The sequence below is a fragment of the Halyomorpha halys genome, unplaced genomic scaffold (genome assembly GCF_000696795.3).
Source record: "Halyomorpha halys isolate HHAL.00 unplaced genomic scaffold, Hhal_1.1 Scaffold203.1, whole genome shotgun sequence".
Taxonomy (NCBI): Eukaryota; Metazoa; Arthropoda; class Insecta; order Hemiptera; family Pentatomidae; genus Halyomorpha; species Halyomorpha halys.
In genome coordinates, this window is record NW_027108332.1 from 88046 (window position 1) to 96175 (window position 8130).

Sequence of the window (8130 nt, forward strand, 5' to 3'; positions counted from 1 at the left end):
AACAGTTTCAATTATTTAAATTAATTTTTCATATTAAAACACCAAAAATTGGCATATTATTTATGTAAATCTCAAATTTTAAGATTGACATAAAAAATTTTTTTTATCCTATTAATATAAATAGTCACAGCCTATTTTTTTAAAAAAAATTGTCACGCTATAAAAATTTCTGCATTCTCTACTAAAGTTATACATGATTTATTTTTTCCTTTTTATTATATATTATTTCTTCCTTTATACGTTTCAATTTTTTTTTCTATATTTTTATAGTTCTTTAAATGTGTTTAATTTTTCTATTATTGCAATCCTAAAAATTTTCTCTTTTTTCCGTAACATGAAAGTAAATTTAAGTCAAAAGTATAAAAATTATATAAACATTTCAAATATAGTAAAAAAAAATATATACATAAAACCCAACATGGTCATCCCCATTTACAATCTATTAATATTAAAAAAAAAAACAACACTCTAACACAAGCATACAAAGATTAAAATAAAATAAATAAGTAAATTGAGCTAAAAGTAATAAATATACAATTAATAATTGTAAAAAGATACCAAATATAATACAAAGAATCAATAAATAAAACGTAATTAATATATAAATAATATAAAAGTAATAAATATATGTATTAAAAAAAAATGAATTAATTTAAAATTGTATAGGTGTATAAAATAATGTAGAAATAAAATGTGCTGTATATGCATGCTCTCCCCTGAGACATCACTATCCTTATTAGTTACCATGCATGTGATGGTGGATGATTCCCAACGAGTCCAGAATTATTCCTTCTACCTTTTTTGCCATGTCCTTGATATCAACACAGAGCTCCCCCTGTATCATGCATCAACCCTTAAGGAAAGGGACACATTTAATATAGTATGATAATATTTAGGACATCTGATTTACTTCAATCTTGAATCTTCCCCTCAGTTACAAGAGAAAAATCAAATTTATGAAATTCTTAAAAATGAGGCAGAAATTCATTTTTTTTTTTTTTATTACTTTTGTCTGTGTACATGTAAGTAGTATATATGAAACAAGAACTGAAGAAGTTGATTTCTGATTTTAGATATATAAAGATATTTTTTTTAGATAAAGATAAAGATTTTTTTTTTTCTTTTTCTTCCAGTTTAATTTTAAATTAATTTCTATATTTTCAAAATTTTACAATGGAAGTTTAAACAATTATTGAAGTTTTGATTACATTATATTTAATAATAAGTAACTTACCAAATGGTCTAAAAAATCTTCACTGACAAGCTGCATCCATCTTGTCTTTTTTGTGGCTAAATCCAGTTTATGAAGCCTAAGATTCATCAATATACTTCACTTTCAATTTTCAGAATATATTTGTCTTATGCTCTGTTGTGGGCCATGCTTCTGAGCTGAATGTCAGTATTAAATGAATCAAAGTTTTAAATATAGGCACCTTTAATATTTGAGATATTAAGTTAATTAAAAAAAAATATTTTAAGAGTGACATAGCTTTAATTCTATAATAAATGTTAATACAATTAATTAAATAATGTTTAACAATCTTTCTTTGAAATGAACTTCTACATGAATTTTCTTCTTTGTCGATTAACTCTAAGTAAAAATACAGGATTGAAAAACAGATCATTACTGCATGGATTATTATCTTATGATTGAGCCACTAGAAAAGTTCAGAGAAATTTCTGCATAACTGCGCTCTGAAACTGAGAACTATAACATATCTGATATTTAATTTTTTTTATACACAATTGTAGATAAAAAAAATAATAGATAACTGAAGAATCAGGTATTTCATGATACCTTACTCTACCATATGGAGAAACAGTATGGAGTACTTTAGATCCATGAAAATGGACCAAAATTCGTTAGCTCTTCTACAATTATAACTTCTCATTGATACTTTAAATACACTTTTTTTATTATTACTTTTTTTTTTTCCAAATTCAAACCAGTCTATAAAAGTAGACGTTTATATGAAGAACTGATCCAAATTATTCAAATAAATTCTAGTGAATTCAATAATTTATTAAATATAGTTAAATCTTCTGTTTAATAATTTATTTATTTAAAATACATCTTTTACCTCAAACTTTTGGAAGCTTTACTCTATCTACAGGATTTTACACTGCTATTACATTATTGTATTATACATTCTAAAAATGTACAATTTAATTTATAAGGTTACTTTGTGTATTTCTTCAGATGTGTTTATCATTTTACCCATACTACTAATTTTCTGAAACTATTTTTCATTTATAATGACTATGTCTATAATTAAAAGCTACGATTTTAAAACAAAATTCTTGGGAATACCTTCCTGGTCCTCAGACAATGTTACACTGAGCAATACTATGGGATTAACTAGTTCCATGATTTATTTTCTTTCTAACTATTCCTATATATATTATAATTTCTTATTTTAATTTATTTAACTTACTACAATTTATTCATCTAAATTCCTTAAAGAGTTGTTATTTTTTATATTTTTAGTCACTCAATAATATGGGTATAATGTGTGATCATATTTGTGTAATCAGTTTTATAATTTACAGTTTGTTTACTACTCTTTGTTATATGTATATACTCTAGACTTTTTCGGTTTCTATTGTATTTTTTTATGTAGTACTTGGGGGTTGTTAAAATCAAATTTATTGTTAGATTTAATGCTGTGTTGTACCAAGGCTAATTTATATTCTTACTATTTTTGCTGTTTTTTTTTTGTTTTTTTATGTCATTTAATTCTAGTTATTCTAAGAAATTAATACCTATTTATAGTAGTAGCTTTTACCTATTTATACCCCTTGTCAACCCTGGTAATTTTTTCTTTCATGTTTGACACTTGTTTAAACGTTTGGTTACCATTATAAATCCCGAGTTTCACTTCATCCTTATCACGGGTTTTGAAGGTTTCCCTAATTTTATTTGTCAATACTTCGAATGTAGGGCCTGGGGTAGTTTGTTCAAATAAATTTTAGATTGTGACATTAGAATCGAAAGTGAATCTAGTTTGGGATCGTCTTCATCGGAGTAGTGTTCTTGTGACGAGGAAAAATAGCATTTTTACATTTCCGTTAAATGTGTCTGCGATCATTGCCTAAGCCGCAAGAACGTACTTTAGAAAGACAAATTAAAAAAAAAAAAAAATAAATTCCCGAAAAAATATCTATCTGCAAACCTCCGTGTTCACCAACCCGAAAACCTGGGGGAAGGGGGGCAATTATTACTTAAACAACAAAAGTTTTTCCTGTCTGGACTTTTTTTTTCCTTGTTTGGCTGCACTGGAAACAATTAATACATTTTTTTCTCAACAATGCTGCATGTTTTTTGGGATTGTGAATCCAAATTTCAGGTTTCCTCTTTCTTTAGTCGGCGGCTTGACAACGAAATTAGAGAATAAAAAAACAAAATTTTTGAAGATAAGCATAGAACAAAAAAAAAAATTAAAGCATGCAAAATTTCTTTCGAAATGTGTATCTTCTTTTTTATTTTCGACCAGCCTGCGACCTCGTTTGAGCGCACTTAAGAAACACCACTTTTCAGTTCACTGTGAAAAACTCAAAACAATTTCCTTTAAACTGCCTGATTGTGCCGCCAGTATCAACGTCACATGTTTAATGTAACTAACTAATCTACAGAAGTCAGGTATGCCTAGGTAAAACCAAAAAGTTATAGAGGAATTTTTCGAAGTTGGAGGAACTCATCAAAAATTGCTCAGTGTTCCCGTTATAAGAAAAGAGCCTGAATTGCATTTGTGCCACCTTCTGGAAATTTTGTCTTTATTACATAGCGTTTTTGCGGCTTAGGGGTTGATTATTGTGAACAATTTCACGGATATAAAATGAAGAAAAATTGTGTATAATTTAATTCCACGAAGAATGATTTTCTCGAAAAACAATAGTTTAAAAATTAAACAATTTTCCTAGAAAAATATCTGTCAACAAATCTCAGATTCGTGTTCAGCGGCCCAATGAAGTCAATGGAATAGAAAGTGATACTGGATAATTTTTCCCTAATCCCGAATTTGAGCCAAATCGGAAGTGTTGCTTTCAGGAATGCAGTGTTCAATCTGAAGGTATTTCTTTTTTTTGTTATATGAACATTGGGGAGATGGTTCGGTTAGTGATCAGAAAAGCAGAAATTATGCTATTTATTAATTGGCGAAGCTTCGACCCACAGAATAGGTCTTCATCAGGGCTGTTATAAATCTGGGGTTTAAATAGACTCTATTTCAACGGACTGTGTATATTTACATCCCCAGAACTTTATAGCAACTCTGATGAAGAACCGACAATGAGGGTCGGAATGTTAGAATTTAATAAATGGTTAGCACAATGTATGGTTTTTCTGACTGCCACATACGATCAACTATTTATATATAAGTTTCTATTTCGTTTTATTACAATAAGGCAATTTATTTTTCTTATATCAATGTAGGGGGATCTCGTGTTCGTGTACAAAAATGGAATAACTGCCAGGGAGCTGTAGAGGAAAACGCGCATTTGAATCGCCAAGATGAATTTACACGGGAATCCCCACCACAGCTCGGCTCTGTGGAATACTTGCGTTTCAAGTCTGTTCTGCTGAAGGGGATCCCCCCTGTGGTGTTGAGTTCCTAAGTTAATATACAAGAATTGAACCGTTATCACAAAAATCAAATGATGATACATAGGATGCCGAGATGGTTGGACTGTTAATGCGTAGAAATGATACAGCGAATTATTGGCAATGTAACCAACAGCATTACATTTGTATTTCAAGTTCGAAATGTTGCATTATGAATTGAACTTTTCATGTTCAAACTAGACTCAGTTATTCTATATTCATCAATGATGACCATATAAATGAATTGTCATAAATGAGATTTAAAAAAAAAATAAAATCACGTTTTTACTTTGGTTAGTTTCCTGATAAGTCACCTGTTGACCGGTCTCATGTTTCCTGTCAATGCAGGTCAATGTTATTTGTCGAAACTCAATGAGACTTTTAACAGTTAAGGAAGTCGTAAAGAATACCGTATTTAACGTACTAAGATTGGCTAATGAGCTCTGTCAAATTATGTTATGATTTTCTCCTGCAGAGAACATGTTCCGATTCGACGGCTGGAGGTTGGATGGAATTGAGATTCATTAAGATGTTGTTTTGGGGATAAATAGATGAGAAAGATTGCGAAGGCTTTGGCTATTTTTAAGTGGCCAAGTATATTAAAGAGGGCGGATGGTGGGAGGAGCGAGGCTAGGGTTCTATTTTAGTTCTGGCTAGTTTCTTGACGACTGGCCGGCCAGCTCCAGCAATTATCCCTCTTACTGCCCATGGTATGTACCCCATCATATCTTACCTAATTGCCTAGCCTAACTAAAAAGTTTTCGCTTAAATGCGTCATCAAGGCAGCGACATACCTCCGTGGCTAACAAACAAACAGGTACAAACGTTTTGATTCTATACAACACCCGTTCGACCTTGGATTTGAGTTGATATTTTTTTGAAGTGAGAAATAACTAGGTTATTTCTGTCGCCTTATCCATTTTAAAAGATAATTAGTGAAAGGTGAAGAGAGTTAGAGAGATGTTGACAGTTGTTTGTTTACTGTGTACTAACTCATCATTGTGTCACAGTACACTTGCGTTGTGATGACTCCTAAAGACCTAGACTGGGACTTGATTTTCTATTCATATAAAGAATAATTTATTTAAAAATTTATATCTTATTTGTCTATCTTGAGATTTGACTGCTTTGACATAGCTATATTGATTACAGAACCAAAGCTTCGATCATTTTTAATAAAAACTCTTTAAATTTAAATTTGGTATAACTTCAATAGCAACAAAAAACGTATTGTTATTAACCTGAACCTTCAGATATTCGATAATGTATTATTATCTGCAATACTTACTTATTGAAAATAAACGAATAAAATGTTATAAAATCTTAAACATTTTTGATTCTTGTTCGATAGTATCAGTTTATTTAATTGATCTAATTAGAGCATTATAAATCTAATACTTAAAACAAAAAAAAAAAAAAACTCTAAACAACTTTTCCAGGAACTAAAAATTTGTAATTAGGAGTCTTTATAAAAAAATGCAATCATAAAAATATTAAAAAATGAAATATATCAAGCCCCACTTAAGTGATAGATTTAATATCCAAATTATAAAAACAAATACTGCTCAAACGATAAGAAAATACTATAACACAGGAGTAAAGTCGTTCAATAACCAATCATGCGATTTAAAAACAAGTAAAAAAAAAAAAAAAAAAATACTATAACACAGGAGTAAAGTCGTTCAATAACCAATCATGCGATTTAAAAACAAGTATTCATAAAAATACGTCTAAAAAAATACCTAAAGGAATACCTTTTTAATAAAAAAATAGTAAACAAAGAAGAACAAATTAATTAAATTTTTATGTATGATAAAAAAAAAAAAAAATCTGTGCAGTAGTGTGTAAAGAAATACTGTTACTAGACCAACAGTTGTGCAAGGAGGTGATTTGGTGCTAATCACGCTGGACCGTCAGATTTTTCCATAATTATGAGCACCCACTTTATGTGGCCGGGGGACCCCCAGGGTTGAATCGTGACTAGAATAAACTCATTACTCATTATCAACTCATAGAGTGACAGAATAAATAATTATCTGTCACAGCCGGATTCGAACCCGTGTCCTTTGAGTTAGTATCACAGTACCTTACCACTGAGCCACGCCGCTCCTAATGTTTAGGTGTAGAAATAAACTGTATCTTTATCATCTGTATCAAACTTTAAATGTTCATTAAAGTACATTAAATCAAACTTTAAATGTACAAAAGTACAAGTACAGTTCATTAAGCTCATTAAAAAGTAAAGGGTAGTATTTCCTGAAAAAAATTAATATTTAATATATATATATAGTTATTAAATTCAAGTCTGATCAGGGAATATTATAAAAATATGCAAAATATGATTGAGGAAATAAAGAAAGTGTAAAAAAAAAATTAATTAAAACTAAACATGAATAAAATTGAGATTAATGTTAAAATAGTTTCAAAATGTAATTTGATTTTTTTTTTTTTTAATGCAGTAGCATAATAAAGCACAAAATAGTAAAATTTAATTGTAGGCAAGTCTCACAAGAAATTAGTAATGGGATCCTTTATAAAGGAAGATTTAAATTTAAGTAAAATCAATTGAGAGTTCTTAAATCCTGCGTTTTTCGCGACGGTTAGGATTGGTTCTGTGATCAAATATGTTTGGTCATCACTACCTTACGAAAATGGATCTTACTGCCGTTACGAATATTTTTCTTTTTTCCTTATGTTTCTGTTCAACAAAAGGAGATGCCGTGGTTTTAAAGTTTGTTTCCTACGTTGAAATCGTTGCCAACAAAAACACAGATGAATCAGTTAAAGGATATTCGTTTTTTTAATCCTCACCAAAACTGGGTCAATCTAATTTATTTAGTTTTTAATTAATGTTGATAAATTTTTCTACCATTATATAATTTTGTTAAACAAACTGGGTCTTATTTTATATAAAACAACTGACTGTTTTTACTATCATGTTAATGTAAGTTTCGTTTTCACGATCTTTTTTTTTATATATTTCTTTAATGATATTAACATAAAAATACATCTATTAAATTTGATGTTTTGATGTAAGATCACAATGATATGAAAAATGTATGTAGAGAAACGATCCATTGGTAGTACTCTAATATTATTTCTACATTAGAAGGTCTCGAGGCCATCTTATTTTTCATGATACCTTAATCATATATTAAAGGTTATTGAAAAAAAAATGAAACACATGAAATAAGAAAAGGGCCCAAAATATTAATTTGTTGCGAGCTTGGGCTCTAGAAATGATTAGGGAACATACATGGAATTAACTATAGTACATAGCCAAAGACATTCTTAGCATAATTACTTCCCATAAATTTATATAATTGATCTGATTACTTCTATATCTTGTTAAAATTATTTCATAACCACCTAAATAAAAATAAAGTTCTAATTTTCATGTAATTGAGTTTTGAATATAACTTACGTTTGTCTGTTGGTCTCAAATATTTATAAATAAGTATATCGATTTTATCGAAAAAACTCCTGTAACATCCCAAGGATATTTCAGCCTTAAATATGTAATTCCGTTA

General features: G+C 29.1%; 2 protein-coding genes across 3 annotated transcripts in view; both read left to right on the forward strand.

The window, feature by feature from the left end:
• LOC106679436 (GAS2-like protein pickled eggs) overlaps positions 1–8130 on the forward strand; it is a gene marked incomplete at its 5' end in the record, with an annotated part of 31577 nt that overhangs the window by 15758 nt on the left and 7689 nt on the right.
• LOC106679448 (sarcomere length short) overlaps positions 5199–8130 on the forward strand; it is a 52498-nt gene continuing 49566 nt past the window's right edge. The window contains exon 1 of one of the 2 annotated variants that reach the window (XM_014418627.3): positions 5199–5310. The gene's annotated coding sequence lies outside the window, so the exon portion shown is untranslated. Of the gene's footprint in view, positions 5311–5396; positions 5418–8130 lie in introns of those variants that run through there. The other variant, XM_014418629.3, reaches the window with a different exon arrangement.